Source organism: Taudactylus pleione, unplaced genomic scaffold, assembly GCF_031769625.1.
Source record: "Taudactylus pleione unplaced genomic scaffold, aTauple2 ptg000055l, whole genome shotgun sequence".
Lineage (NCBI taxonomy): Eukaryota > Metazoa > Chordata > Amphibia > Anura > Myobatrachidae > Taudactylus > Taudactylus pleione.
Genome location: NW_028284457.1, coordinates 13,149,373 through 13,165,404, shown reverse-complemented (window position 1 = coordinate 13,165,404; position 16,032 = coordinate 13,149,373). Strand labels below are relative to the sequence as shown.

Here is a 16,032-nt window from a genome sequence, read left to right as displayed (position 1 = left end):
AGTTTGTTCAAGAAATCAGCAGTATCTTTGATAAAATATGGCGTATTTTGAACTATTGGCTGCAGATAGTAGTCCACAAATTGGGATAACGGCTAAGAGACCCCATTGAGGAAATTATGGGTCTCCCTGGCAGATAGGTCAGTCGTTTGTGGATCTTGGGCAGTATGTATAGTAAAGCAATTCTGGGAAATTCCTGGGTAAGGAATTTAGCTGTATATATATGTAGGCCCCCACACGTTTGTTGCCCAGGGGCCCCCACAGACCTTAATCCGGCCCTGATTATAGACCCCTACATAATGCTACAGTATGTTAAGTTGACAGAGGCGTAACTATAGAGTGTGCAGGGGGTGCGCTTGCTGTAGGGCCCGGTAAGCGTCCCCCTGCACCTTTTGTAGCATGGCCGGCCAATTTGCTGGTGCAACTGGGATCGCTGGTCTCTAAAGTGACCAGAGACTAAAGACACCTCTGATCGCTTCAGAGGACAGCATTCCCAGTGATGCAGGGAGCGGGTGACGTCACCCGCGATGAGAGGAGCCTGCGTCTGCTGCTGAATCTAGTCAGATCCAGTCAGCTGCAGCATCTACTCGGGGAGCTGATGCCGTGGACTGGAGCGTGAAGAGAAGTACTGCACGGGGGAGGGGGGCCACAGCATAAGGGGCAGTACTAGGGGCATTACTGGGGCACTGCATTAGGGGCATTACTGTGGGCACAACATAAGGGGCACTAATGGGGGCACTGCATAATGGGCACTACTGGGGACACTGCATAAGGGCCTTTAATACAGGGGGCACTGCATAAGGGGACCTAATACAGGGGGCATTGCATAATGGGCCCAACTACAGGAGGCATTGCATAATGGGCACAACAATAGGGGACATTGTATAATGGGCACTGCATAAGGGGCACAACTACAGCGGATATTGCATAATGAGCACAACTATAGAGGCACTGTATAGGTAGACCTATGGGGGCCCAAGGAAATATTGCTATGGGGCCCCCATACCTCTGGTTACGCCCCTGTAAGTTGCTTTCTATGCCCGTAATAGTAAACTGTTTTAACTGTATTTTCAAGTACTTAAACTATAAACTTTTATGCTAAAGCAATTCAGTTTACCATGCAATTAGATGATAAACCGGTAACAGAATTGTACTGACAGTGACGATTTACTGCCCCAGTTTTCTTGATTAGGCATAGATTTGCAATTGCAGGTCTATATAAAAAAATGAAACTCAGTTGTACATCAGAATCTGTATTTGATTTTAATTTCATGTATTCTGGTATTTTAAGAGGGTTGGAATCTTCGCTTATCTATATTATATGGACATTTAGCAGAGATTGGTGGAGAGTGATGAAAGGGGAAGGGAATGGAGAGGGGAGGGGTGGAGTAGTTGAACGGTGCAAGAAGCAGCAGCATTAATCTAGTCACTAGTATTTTATTTTTTTTGCAGACTGCACAAACAAAGCAACTCATACAGGGACTTTCATTTTGTAAACTCTGGCGTTTAAAGCATTTATTGCAGTGTTTTATTTAACCAAAAGGAATGTATAGGAATAAAACCTGAATTTTAAAATTATAACCAGGAAAACTATGAACATACAGGTTTTACCAGGGAATTAGAAGTAGAAACACTGCAAGAATGTTTTCTGAACCCCAGGTCACAAAGTGCAACTCAATTAATATTATGAAGGGAGCAGAGAGAGAGACATCTACAATGCACATAGCGTATGTGTCAGCCTCCTGTCATTGGTGTATGCGCGCTGTCTGTCACAGGAGGGAGGTGCCTGTGTGGGAGTCGTTTCCTAAACTTCCTTGTTATTATGTGACCAGCAGCAGAGAAGAAGGGCTGGGGGAGATCTGTGTGACCAGAACGCAGGTAAGACAGCGTTCCATACAGCAATAGCAGCCCATTGTCCTCAGTGTTCTACTGGACCGCTTAGCACTGAGCCGCCGGTCGCTTGGCAATGCCTGTCATAGCTGCACGGGCGGTAGATCCCTCTTACTAGCAGGGTAGTAATGGCTGATTATCTTGGAATTAGCACTGTGCCCTATCCTCACAGGAGACCACAATGTACTGTATGTTCTGCTTTCCCATCTCATCTAGTGTGCTCAGGGGGAATACACTTACCAGGCCTTCATGGTTTCTTCTTGGCTAAATCTGTTCTCTCAAAAGAAGAGTTCAGGAAATATGTGGTAGTGATAGCTGACATGTGTGCCTGGGTAGGGTCTAGGTGGCAACGTGCAGGCAGGATTGCCCAGATCAGGGAAGTTTGCAATGGGCAGAGCTTTAGCGAAGTGGCAGGCTGTTGTTAACAGGGATTTATTTGTTTTAAGCTGTGACCAGGACTCTTGAGTTGCTATAAATCTGGTAAACAGCTGCTCATTTGTAGTCATGACAACACCATGGCTGTATAGCATAGTGTACATCCTAAATTCATGTGTCAACCTGACAAAGGTATTTTACTGAACATTATTATTATTATTATTACCAGTTATTTATATAGCGCACACATATTCCGCAGCGCTTTACAGAGAGAATAGTTGGCCATTCACATCAGTCCCTGCCCCAGTGGAGCTTACAATCTATGTTCCCTATCACATGAACATCTTATAAACCCCCCCTCCCCAAACCCCCCCCAAAAAAACAGACATCTAGAATATATAATTTAATAATATAATATTATTGTGGTATATCAAAATACAGCAAATGGGTCACAGATATTCCAAGCGACATGTTCACATCCATAAATAAAACTAGAATCATTGATGTGATTCTCCTGTGTGTAATTTATAGTGTCAGGAAGAAAGTTTATTTTTACTGATGAGGGAACATTTTCTTCACTTTTAATAGTGATCTAGTAAAACATGTTTTAAAGCTCATTTGTTTTTATGTGTGCATTTACTTTGTCTGCCCTGTTTCATGTACTATCTAGGGCTGCTTAGCCTTACATACCTACAGTAATGATAGTAATAGAAGGGGTGATGTATTATAGCAGCAGTTATCTTGCCACTATAATGCTTCCTGCTTCTCCTCTTTACTGAGGCGAAGCAGGAAGCACTAACAATGAGATGCATTTACATCTCATTGGCCGAAGCAGGGGAGTGAAAACTCCCCCTCCAGCGATCCCTGCTAGAGCGGCTGATGCGCTGTCTCTCACTCCCGGCTGGCTCCACTGAGCATGTGCGAGATCTTGCAAGCTTTGAGAGATCCCGCGTGCAGACCTGGAGCCGGCAGCCGCCTCAGCAGGGACAGCGCTGTCCCTGCTGTGGGGATAGGGCATCGCCAAGCTGCATTGTCGATATATATCTGCAGCTGGTGGACCGGTCAGGCGAATTGACCGTTCATAGATTTCCCTGCCGATCGGCACTGCTATCTTGTAGATCGCAGCGCCGATAATGACAGGGGCGCATAGCACCCCTGTCATTGACTGCCCAGCCCCCCAATCTCATACATGGTGGAGAAGCAGTATTAGCGCACATAACGTGCGCTGATGCCGCTTAAGCGGCTAATACATCTGCCCCAATGCCTTCTATTTTTCAAGATGCAAACAATAGCAATTCTTGTTGCTGCAATTCAGACAATGAAAGCAAATGTCTGATTGTTTTGTATATACAGTGCATCCGGAAAGTATTCATAACGCTTCACTTTTTCCACATTTTGTTATGTTACTGCCTTATTCCAAAATGGAATAAATTCATTTTTGTCCTCAAAATTCTACACACAATACCCCATCATGACAACATATAAAAAGTTGTTTTTTTTTACGATTTTTGCAAATTTAATAAAAAAAACAAAAAAAAAAGAAGAAGAAATCACATGTACATAAGTATTCACAACCTTTGCTCAATACTCTGTTGATGCACCTTTGGCAGCAATTACAGCCTCAAGTCTTTTTGAATATGATGCCACAAGCTTGGCACACCTATCTTTGGGCAGTTTCGCCCATTCCTCTTTGCAGCACCTCTCAAGCTCCATCAGGTTGGATGGGAAGCGTCAGTGCACAGCCATTTTCAGATCTCTCCTGAGATGTTCAATTGGATTCAATTCAGGACTCTGGCTGGGCCACTCAAGGACATTCACAGAGTTTTCCTGAAGCCACTCCTTTTGATATCTTGGCTGTGTGCTTAGGGTCGTTGTGCTGCTGCAAGATGAACAGTCGTCCCAGTCTGAGGTCAAGAGCGCTCTGGAGCAGGTTTTCGTCCAGGATGTCTCTGTACATTGCTGCATTCTCTGTACATTGCTTTCCCTCTATCCTGACTAGTCTCCCAGTTCCTGCCGCTGAAAAACATTCCCACAGCATGATGCTGCCACCACCATGCTTCACTGTAGGGATGGTATTGGCCTGGCGATGAGCGGTGCCTGGTTTCCTACAAACATAACGCCTGGCCTTCACGCCAAATAGTTCAATCTTTTGTCTCTCATGGTATGAGAGTCCTTCAGGTGCATTTTGGCAAACTCCAGGCTGGCTGCCATGTGCTTTTTACTAAGGAGTGGCTTCCGTCTGGCCACTTTACCATACAGGCCTGATTGGTGGATTGCTGCAGAGATGGTTATCCTTCTGGAAGTTTCTCTTCTCTCCACAGAGGAATTCTGTAGCTCTGACAGAGTGACCATTGGGTTCTTGGTCACCTCCCTGACTAGGGCCCTTCTCCCCCGATCGCTCAGTTTAGATGGCCAGCCAACTCTAGGAAGAGTCCTGGTGGTTCCGAACTTCTTCCATTTATGGATGATGGAGGTCACTGTGCTCATTGGGACCTTCAAAGCAGCAGATATTTTTCTGAACCCTTCCCCAGATTTGTGCCTCGAGACAATCCTGTCTCGGAGATCTACAGACAATTGCTTGGTTTGTGCTCTAACATGCACTGTCAAGTGTGGGACCTTATATAGACAGGTGTATGCCTTTCAAAATCATGTCCAATCAACTGAATTTACCACAGGTGGACTCCAATTAAGCTGTAGGAACATCTCAAGGATGATCAGTGGAAACAGGATGCACTTGAGCTAAATTTTGAGCTTCATGGCAAAAGCTGTGAATACTTATGTACATGTGATGTCTTAGTGGTAATAAAAAAAAAAAAGTGTTTTGGAGATTTTTTGCTAATTTTTTTACACGTTGTCATTTATGGGGTATTGTGTGTAGAATTTTGAGGACAAAAATAAAATGATTCCATTTTGGAATAAGGTTGTAACATGAAAAAGTGAAGCGTTGTGAATACTTTCCGGATACACTTTAAGTTTACATTCATACCTCTGAGAGGTGTTGGTAAATACCACCCATTAATGTTCCTGTTTTTACCCATGACAAATCGAATGAACATATTACAATGTGTTTGTTTTAACATATTAGCATAGTATTGGGGTGACAGCAGGCTGGGTATGACCTGATCGCAGAGAAGTTTGTCACTATAATGTGCTGGGAGCAGTAGTCCTCCAGACAATAGTTAAACCAGGGTACAATGTGTTTGGCCAAGATGTAGGTGGTAAGTATATAACACAGTTGTTGGTGATGGTGGCGTTTACACGTCATGCAGCATAACCAGTTCTTAATTTCTTGGGTCAGGTAGAACAACAAGAGACAAATGACACATGAATATCACAGACGTAACAGCCCTATGCAGAATATATATATATATATATATATATATATATATATATATATATATTGGTGTGTGTGTGTGTGTATATATATATATATATATATATATATATATATATATTGGTGTGTATATATATATATATATATATTGGTGTGTATATATATATATGTGTGTGTGTGTGTGTGTATATATATATATATAAAATATATATATATATACGCACAAACCAAAGTATTATTGTATTCTGATCATATTCAGTGTTTCGGGGTAGTATCCTGTGTTTACACTTAAGAGGTTTTTTATTTGATATCTGCGCCAGCATACCAACAATATTTTACAGTGATAAGCAACCTGCAACATTTTGGGGCTCCACAAGCAGCCCACAACTCCTGCATAAGGTCGCAAATGACAATATCTGTATTTGGTTGCATATAGAATCTTGTCATACGGAGTGTACAGGCACTGTGACAAACCAGGACCTATATACACAGGATAAGATTCTAGGGCGCATGTACTCTTACTTCCCACAAGTGTGTATTCCAGTGTTGGCTAACCTTGACACTCCAGCTGTTGTGGAACTATATATCCCAGCATGCCCTGCCACAGTTTTAGCATGCCCTAATAGCAAAACTGTACCAGTGCATGCTGGGTTATGTAGTTCCATAACAGCTGGAGTGTCAAGGTTAGCCAACACTGGTGTTTTCTTATGCTGCCCATCCACTAGCAGACCATAGAAACGACAGCACGATCACGACATTGTAATCTTGCTGTCGTTTCTATGTCTGTGATAAGCCTACACTCACCAATCATCTGGCAAAATGCTGAACCTGACGTTATCGTCAGATTGACCAGCATGTTTGCCCGATGATTGATGTCGGAAACAATCAGCGGGCATGCGCATCGCTGGTCGTTTTTCGATTGTCAAGTGCCCGATTTGCGGACGATTTGCAAGCGATTGCACGATAACGTTGTCGTTATCGTGAAATCACCTGCCAAAATCTCCTAGTGGATGGGCTGCATACACACGGAACAACTTGAACAACCATAGATATCATTGATAGCTTTCCCTCCAACTTTCTGTAGTGCAGGGCAAACGATTTTGGTTGTATACACTGATATCTTCACTGAAATATCTATCATAGATATCTATCTTTTTACAGGCAAATCTTTACAAAATCGTACAAGTTGGCCTGCATGCATGAATGACCATAGATATCGTTATCGTTTATGCGGGAATGTGCACCGTTGGTCTTTGTCAGGTTGGTGACTGCAAAAAAGTGAATGATATGAACGATAACAATATGAACGATCTCGTTCAAATCACTCATAAAAGTCGTACCGTGTACACACCATAAGTTGATTTGGTGTCTACAGATTCTGCCATAGTCACTAATAGAAGCCACTTTCACTACTAGTATCAATCTCTGCTGTATAAAAATAATAATACCCAGTATTAAGATGGCTGTTGCAGTATTGCCCAATAATGTCACTAATAGCATTGATGGCCAATAGGGGCACCAGTAATACCCAATTATGTCACTAGTATCAGCAATGGGTAATAGGGTCAACAGTAGCAATTATGGGCAATAGCACCAGCAATAATCAGTGCTCACAATCCATTGTTGATGCCCACTTGCTTCTCATCCTTCTCCTAAATTACCAGTAATCTCTGCAGGCTATGCTGCTATTTTCTGATTGGTTGCTATTCATGTTCCATTAGATGCCCTTTGTGCATATTGATAATTGACATCTCAAATGATGTGGATATCACTACTTTTAACCCCCCTACCCTAACAGTCCTGGACACCTCCCCGACTTCAGGTGAACCTAAACAGTTGCCTAGAGCAGAGGTTCCCAAACGCAGTCCTCAAGGCAACCCAACAGTTCAGGTTTTGGAGATGTGCACAGGCGGTTAAATCCAATTGACTGAGGTACTAATTAAGTCACCTGTGCTAAACCATGGATATCTCTAAAGCTGCATACACACACAACGATTTTTTGAACGATTATCGTTAAACAATATCGTTTAACGATAATCGTTTGAAAAAATCGTTCACTTTCTGAGTCAAACGAACGATTATCGTTCATGCGTGTTCACGTTTGTAGTTCAGTCAGACTTGTCAACTGAACGATTTTCATTAAGGGAATATGCAAAAATCCTTTGTAGTTCAAAAAAATCGTTCATTACACTTTAAAAAATCTGACAGATAATCTGACAGAAAATCGTTCATAAAATCGTTGGTAACAATCGTTGTGTGTGTATGCAGCTCTAAACCTGAACTGTTGGGGAGCCTTGCGGCCTGCGTTTGGGAACCTCTGGCCTAGAGTGCCAGTGGTTATTTGACACTGTGGCAGGATCGGCTTAATCTCCCTCCCCGTCTTTCTCTCCAATTTATCTGTTATTTTACAGATTTATCTTGGGGTTCCCTTTTACTGATGGTAAGCTGCTGTTACTGACCACCCCTACTGATGTTACTACAGACAATCTATCTATAAAGCTGCATACACACACACACACAACGATTTTGTTACTAACGATTTTATGAACGATTTTCTGTCAGATATTTTAAAGTGTAATGAACGATTTTTTTGAACTACAAACGATTTTTGCATATTCCCTTAATGAAAATCGTTCAGTTGGTCAGTCTGACTGAACTACAAACTACAAATGTGAATGCGCATGAACGATAATCGTTCATCGTTTTAACTCAGAAAGTGAACGATTCTTTGAACAATATCGTTATCGATAATTGTAAAAAAATTGTTGTGTGTGTGTATGCACCTTAAGTCCCATCTGTACACCAGTTGTAAGAGTTGAAACCAGTGCCACCACCAGGCTCCTACACCGGTACCTGGAACTGCTTAATTCTGGGTGTTGTATATAGCTTCTGCAGCACCTCTTTGTTGGTGACTTGTGACTGGTCCCTCCTGACCACTTCCTTTAGATCAGGACTGTAAGATAGTAGGTAGAACATTAATTTAGGACACAAGGTTCAACACAGGACAGCTAAGAAGTGGATTAGAGTTTTAGCTCTTGTCTGTAGATCACAGGATTACAGATAGTAATATGCGTCATGCAGTACCTTGTAAGCAGAATGTTGTTTATTACACCATAGTTAGCAGTGCTGCTTCACAGCACTGGGGTCATAAATTTGATTCTCTACCAGGGCCTTATCTATGTGGAGTTTGTGTGTTTTCCTTTGTTTGTGTGGGTTTACTCCCACACTCCAAAGACAGACTGGTAGACTAAATGTACCATAGTGTATGCTTGTGGGTAGTGTCAGTGGTGTAGGTACTGTGGCCCTTTTCCTATTGCAATTCCCAGGAAGCACTATATCTCCTAGATTCATATTTTAAGGCTTTTAAGCATTCCACACCTTGTTCCAAGGGCAGCTCCTGCACCTTCTCCACTCGATCACCAGGGATGGGGGACGCCCCCCTGCTATGTCGACCTGGCTGCTCCCTCCTGGAATAGGCAGCCAGAATGTCGGCAAGAATGATCTATGGTGAACCGTTGATGGTTTGCAATGCTCAGTGTGGCTGCAGCTTCTGCATTGAGAACTATTGATACAAGACACTTGCTTGCATCCGGGAGATGGCAGCCAGGTCGGCATAGCGCGGGAGGGGCGCATGGCACAATACAGCGCAAGTCGCGTCATCGCTCTCCCCGCTGTGGGGGTTTGTGGGGGGGGGGGGGGTGTTCCGTGGGGATAGGCAGCTAGCCGGGAAATTTTTTTGCTTTTCCAAAGGGCCGGGAATGCCATCTGATTTTCGGGAGGCTCCAGGCTGTTTCGGGAGAGTGGGTATGTATGATACAAGGGACTGGAGCAGCATACACACTCTACGATGTGTGCAGTGTGTGCCATTGGCAGCGGCGGTCCCGGTGGGGGTGCCAGTATCAGTAAGTGTGCTGGAAATGACGGCGAGGGGAGCGGGGCCATGCTGCATTCGGCAGCATGGCATCGCAAATGATATCCCCAGATTGAGCTGCATGTACAGCCGGCTGGGGATACCGTTAACGACCTGCGGGAGCGTTTATCATTCATCGGTGAGTACATACACACTGGACGATATGAGCGATATATCGTTCAACGATATTGTTAATATTGTTCATGGGTATCGTGCAGTGTGTCTTAAGACAGTTTTTATCTCAGAGGTTCCCAAACTCAGGGCCTGATTCAGACCCGCTCGCGAGCGCTGAGCGCTCGCAAGCGGGTCGATGTTGCCCAAGTGCGCATGCGCACGACGGAGGCGGCTCCGTCGTGTGCATGCGCGAGACCCGAATAACGACGGCCAAGCTGTCGTTATGGGTCTTGCACCAAAGGGGGCGTGCTGTCGATGGTGATTGACAGCACGCCCCCTTTGGTGGGCGTGGCTGCCCAGACGGAGGCGTTCCCATGGGAACGCCTACCGTCTGGGGCCGGCCCCACTGACATCACTAGTGATGTCAGTGGGAGTGCTTTTGGCTCTGATAGAGCCAAAAGTACTCCAGGGCTTGCGGCAGTGAGACCCTACCGCAAGGGTCTCGTCGCAAGCCCGATGGTCGCAATGGTCTTGACCATCGCGACCATCATTTTGGCCGCTCGCTATTGCTGTGGGTGGTCACCCACAGCTATGTGAGCGGTCAGGAGGCCGCTCCAAAAAGGAGGAGGGACGGCCCTGATTCAGAGCGAGCGCTCTGTCAGAGTGTCCGGCTCTGAATCAGGGCCTCAGTCCATAGGTGACTTAAATAGTACCTCAGTCAGTTTGATTTAACCACTTGTGCTCATCCATGGATATCTCTAAAACCTGATCTGTTGGGGTGCCTTGGGGACCGCATTTGGGAACCTCTGGTTTATCTAATACAGTTTATCAGTGAATAGTGGTAGTTTGACAAGGAGCATGACAAATGGATAAGAAGTACATTAGGACAGTGCTGCAAGCCATTTGATATTAAAAGACATAGCAGTAGAAAACAATTAAGGAAAGTGCTACCATGGATGATTAAAATACTGCCACATGTCAATAGTGATCATATGAATTGATGAGGAAAGTGACACAGAAGTGGCAACATACAGGACTAAATCGCCTTTGTAGTCATTAAATGAAAGTTTAAGCAGTGTGGGAGCATCACCTATCAAGAGGAAAATAATGAAAGAAGAAAACTATTGCAAAAGAAAAGCTGTAAAATTGCAGAAGTTCTAAAAAAAAAAGGATATGTTCTAACCTGTGCCTGATAATTGTTTTCTACTGCTGCTGTGTCCTTTAATATCAAATGGGTTGCAGCACTGAGTCCTAATGTACTTCTTAAGGGGGGTATCCACTACCAGATCTGAAAACGACTGTACGATTACGACATTGTAATTGTGCAGTCGTTTGTCAGTTGTGTGATGAGCCTGCACCGAACGAGCAGACGTTCAGTGCAGGGTCATCAATCATCTGGAAACATGCTGAACCTGACGATATCGTCAGGTTGACCAGCATGTTGGAGACATCATAGATGTCTAAACGACCAGTGGGCACACGCATCGCTGGTCCTTTTAGACACTTTTGCAAACAATCGAACGATAATGATCATTTGATCGTTCAAAAAAATCGCTAAGTGGATACCCCCTTTTATCCATTTGTCATGCTCTTGACCAAACTACCACTATTCACTGATAAACTGTATTAGATAAACGCTTACGATGCAACCACACGGTACAACCTGCACAACCAAAGATATCGCTGATAGATTTCTCTCCAACTTTCTGTTGTGCAGGTCAAACGATTTTGGGTGTACACACTGATAGATATCTATGATAGATATTTCAGTGAAGTCATCTCTTTACAGGCAAATCTTGACAAAATCGTCCATTGGCCTGCATGTACGGTCGACCATAGATATAGTTATCGTTCATGTGGGAACACGCATCGTTGGTCGTTCACTGCTTAAAAATGAACTATTTATCGTTGAAGGATATCGTTATCGTATATATCGTTCCGAAAAATCACCCAGGATGTATGCAGCATTAGTCCCATGTATCACTAATTCTCGATGCAGAAGCTGCAGCCAGACTGAGAAGAACACAGTAGGGATGGCCATCGACCATCAATAGTTTACAAATATCAATGGTTTAGTACCGATTGTCAATGGTTTTGCCATCGATGGCAGAGAGCCAATTGTTTTCTGCCATCGATGGCAAAGTGGAACCCGATGGTTTTTTTTTCTGATCACGACACAGAGCTTAGCTGGACACTAATCCCCACCCCAAAGCCTTGCCCCCTGTTTTTTTTATTAGCCTGCAGCTTGCTAGGCGCCCAGCAGCAGTGGCCAACGAGTGGTGCAAACCATAGATGGTTCACCATAGATTGGTATTGCACTATCGATGGTGACCATTGATGGAAAACCACCGATGGCCATCCCTAGAGAGAGTCATTACAAGACAAGTCTGAACTTGCCAGTTGCATGGTTAGTGCAAGAAGGGTTCAACATCTGTAATTAATATATATTTTTTTTTACTCCAGTTTCCAAAGGCTTCCCAAAATTAAACTTATCCCAAAGAGAGATTGTATTTAAGTGTATAACATACTCTATGTACAAAAAATGTTTTAGCTATTCAATGTCAAATGTCACATGTGACATTGAAATGTAGAAGTCAATATTTAAATATAAAACTATTTTTTTATGAAAACTATGGTCCCTTAGCTTCAAAACAAGAAAGTTCTACCACAATTAGAAACAAAGGGCCTGATTCAGACCCACTCGCGAGCGGCTGTCCGCTCGCAAGTGGGTCGATGTTCTGGACTGAGCATGCGCACGACGGAGGGAGCTCCGTCGTGCGCATGCACCAGACGCGACGAGCGAAGGAAAGTCCTTCGCTCGTTGTGTCCGATCAAAGGGGGCGTGCTGTCAATGTTGATTGACAGCACGCCCCCTTTGGTAGGCGTGCCGGGGGCGTGCCTCCCTGACGGGGGAGTTCCCACGGGAACGCCTCCCGTCAGAAGCCGGCCCACTGACATCACTAGTGATGTCAGTGGGAGTGATTTTGGCTCTGATAGAGAAGGACGCTCCATTTTCATGGAGGCCGGCCCTCATTCAGAGTGTGCGCTCTGCTCAGAGCATACGGCTCTGAATGAGGGCCAAAGTTATGATTTGTTTTAGTTGACCTTGCAAGCATAAATTTTACACTTTTGTCATGTTTGCAACACTGTTGCATGAACACCGTGTATTACTGAGGGATAAAATTTTACATGTGAAAGTTACTTTATACCATTTACCATCCCACCAAATTTCATGAAAATCTGAGATGGTCGGGTTGAAAAGTTACTTTTTTTGTGATGATTTGGCATGGAACGACCCAAAAGCGTTGTGACTAGGACGCACCAGTTGACTGTGATGATTAATTTTATATGTGACACTTATGTATCTGTGTGCTACCGAGACTGTAAACTGAATTTGGCGTGGAAAAAAATCTGTGGCCGCTGCACCGTAGCGTTTCGCATGGATATACACGTGACACATATCAAATTAATCAGCACGTTCTCCTGGTGCGTCTTAGTTGCATCACATTGTGACTTAGACCCATTTTCTGCTAAAAAGATGTAAAAGAGACACCCGGTGCTAGCAGAGTCTTACTGGACCAGGCTTTTTCAAGAGGGGATGTTTGATGCGACTGCAGCAAAGACAAGTGAGGACACATCTGTACATGGCGCCGTAGTGCTGGACATTACACCTCGTTGCTACTATGGCCTTTTTCTAGACAGAACGTGTTCGGTATGGGGGGCCTTTTAATTCTCTCCACCTTTTAATTTCTCCATTCTGAACCTTTTTTTAATTGGGGCTGTTCAGGAAGTGTGTGTGTGTGTGTAATAACGTCGGCTGTTTAGCCTGAAGGTGCTTACACACTTGGTGATGTGGTCACGACCTGACATTGTGTCCGATTTCCCCTTGAACTCTCCCCGGCAGTCGTGGGCACGATTTGGTGTTAAAAACTGTCCAATGTGACAAACAATCTATAGTGCCTCCTAACTATTCCAGTGCATCGTGACTGAGATTGTCAGATCCTGACTTGCATCATGAGTGGACACTCACGGTTTGGGCATATTTTACACGATTTGTCGTCACGATGCGTCGGATTGGACAAATCATGTAAAATATTTCTAAGCATGTAGGCACCTTAACCCTCCCAGGGGGGGATGCCTTAACCCAACCCCCCTATGGGTGCCTAACCCTAGCTTCCCCCCCCCCCCCTAACCTAAACCTAACCCTACCCCCGCGGCTAACGCTAAAGATGCCCCGGACTTACCTTGTTCGGGATGTCGTCCTTCAGCGTGACGGCGTTGGGATTCAGATAAGTGTCGGTATTTTGACGCCTATCTGAAGTCCCCCATCAGGCTCCTTGTGTCGGGATATAGACCAGCGGCATTTAGTCCGACGGTCTATAAACTGCATCCCCCGTGTGTTTGTGCGTCTGTTATTCAAGTAGCGGAAATGAGCTGTGCGTGTATGTGGCAACTGATTGGATAGACCTTGTTTCCTGTCCAGTCAGCTGGCCACTATAGATTATGGAATTTGATTCTCTTGCCTAGCCATGCTGACAAGGCACCTTGTTTGTGAATATAATGCAGGTGACGGCAGTGGACCCTTAGGGCGACTTTCCCCTAATAACTACATTGGGAAAGGGGATTGGATATATTTATAGTCCAATAGTGAATGGACATTTTTTTTTTTTACTTTTACCTGTTTTTATTTATATTGTGCTTTTAAGAATATCATAGCAATCACATCATAATGAAGGTTAATGGCTAGAAGGTAATCAGTGCAGTAATGCAAATTTACGCATTGATTTTTTTTCGTTTCTCTTTGTAAAGTAACATGGTAATTAAATCATGCCAGTTCTTTCGGACAGTCAAGTGTATAACTGCATAGAAAGCTATATATATATACTGTAATCACGTAGGAGATGTACACAATGCATTCTGTTTGGAAGGGCTAAATTATAGTCCTTACTTCAGGTGCTTTTACTTTCATTATTATTATTTTTTTCTACCCATAAACAAACAGTCCTGCAAAAACATAACATGGAAATACTCCCTTTTCTTTTCAGTGCCTGAGTGTATATAATGTGCTTTTGTGGTGCACTCTTTCTCATAAACATGTATGTTTCTTCATATATAAATATACATACAGGTATGTAGCTCGGAGCATTAAGGATCTCTGCCGTTATGCACATGATGTGAATCTTACTACTGTTATGTGTTAATGCTGGTGACCAAATATAAAAAGTATACATATCTCAAACTTTTTCCCTGTTTATAAATGCATCTAATTATGGTTTCTAAATCCAATTTTTAACTGACTTACAAAAACGTAAGATTCGGTTAGCGGCTTGGGCGTGATGCGCCGTTCCAGGACTACACAGTGGCCAGCAACATCGCTAGTTTTTTCCTTACACTCCATAGAGGTTTGCAGGAAAACTAGCGACGTTCTGCCTACAGTAATAGAAAATATTGCAAGATGTTCAGCCGTAGAGCAACACTAATTGAAGTGGCCCTTTAGAACTATTCGCCTGTGATTTAAAAGGTTTTAGTGTTCATATAAATCATTCTAAAATGACAACCTTAGTTACAGTATCTGCATCTTTCCCTGTATCTGTAGATAACTAACTACCTAGAGAACACAAGTGGCTGCATCATTTGTCACCATATATGGTGAGCTCTACCCATTAGAAACACCCACATGCATCTGCCAAACAGCAAGTTCCTAGTTGGGATTTCCCTTGCAGTGACGGCTACCTTCTGTTCTCAGGTGCCCTGAGCAGACAGCACTTTTGTGTAGTCCTTCCTGTAGATTGTAATAGTGAGAGATTCTTTTTCTGTAAATTTGTCCTAAGGATATCAAAGTGATTCCATTAGGTTCATCATGGATTTTGGTAAAAAAAAAAAGAGTAAAATGTTTTTACCCAGTACAGTAGGTATGCCATTCATGGTAATAATACATTCCTAAGCTGCTCTCCCAATAACTCCCTGTGCCTACTGCATCTGCTATGTGCTAATGCCAACTATGATGCTTTCTGCAAATCTGTCTTTCTAGATAATTTTGCTTAAAGTCTTGTTTAAATGAGGAACTGCAATAAACATAAATATACAGTGTAAAAGCAATGTCTCTGTATTATGACAAATGGAAGGAGTGTCTCTGTGTATTATGACATACTATATATCTCTCGGCAGATGAGAAACGCTTATTGTGGCAGTGCACGAAGTGCTACGATGCATTGCCCGCTTTGTTCCACACCAAGTTCCAGGGCCGGACTGCACTTCTGGCAAATGCCAATAGCCAGATGGGCCGGTGCGGCTGCAAACCCCGGCCGAGCAGTTCCACCTACCGGCACTCTGCTCGCTGGGGGCGTGCAGTGGGGCCACACCTCCGTGACCCACGTCATGTCCCGTGAGGCATGTCCACGCTCCATTTAGC

General features: G+C 43.8%; 1 protein-coding gene across 2 annotated transcripts in view; it reads left to right on the top strand.

Annotated features, from left to right (window-relative positions):
• The first annotated feature begins 1,731 nt into the window (after positions 1-1,731).
• LOC148535178 (putative E3 ubiquitin-protein ligase HERC3) overlaps positions 1,732-16,032 on the top strand; it is a 97,633-nt gene continuing 83,332 nt past the window's right edge. The window contains exons 1-2 of one of the 2 annotated variants that reach the window (XM_088464442.1): positions 1,732-1,875; positions 6,758-6,856. The gene's annotated coding sequence lies outside the window, so the exon portion shown is untranslated. The remainder of the gene's footprint in view (positions 1,876-6,757; positions 6,857-16,032) is intronic. The other variant, XM_088464441.1, reaches the window with a different exon arrangement.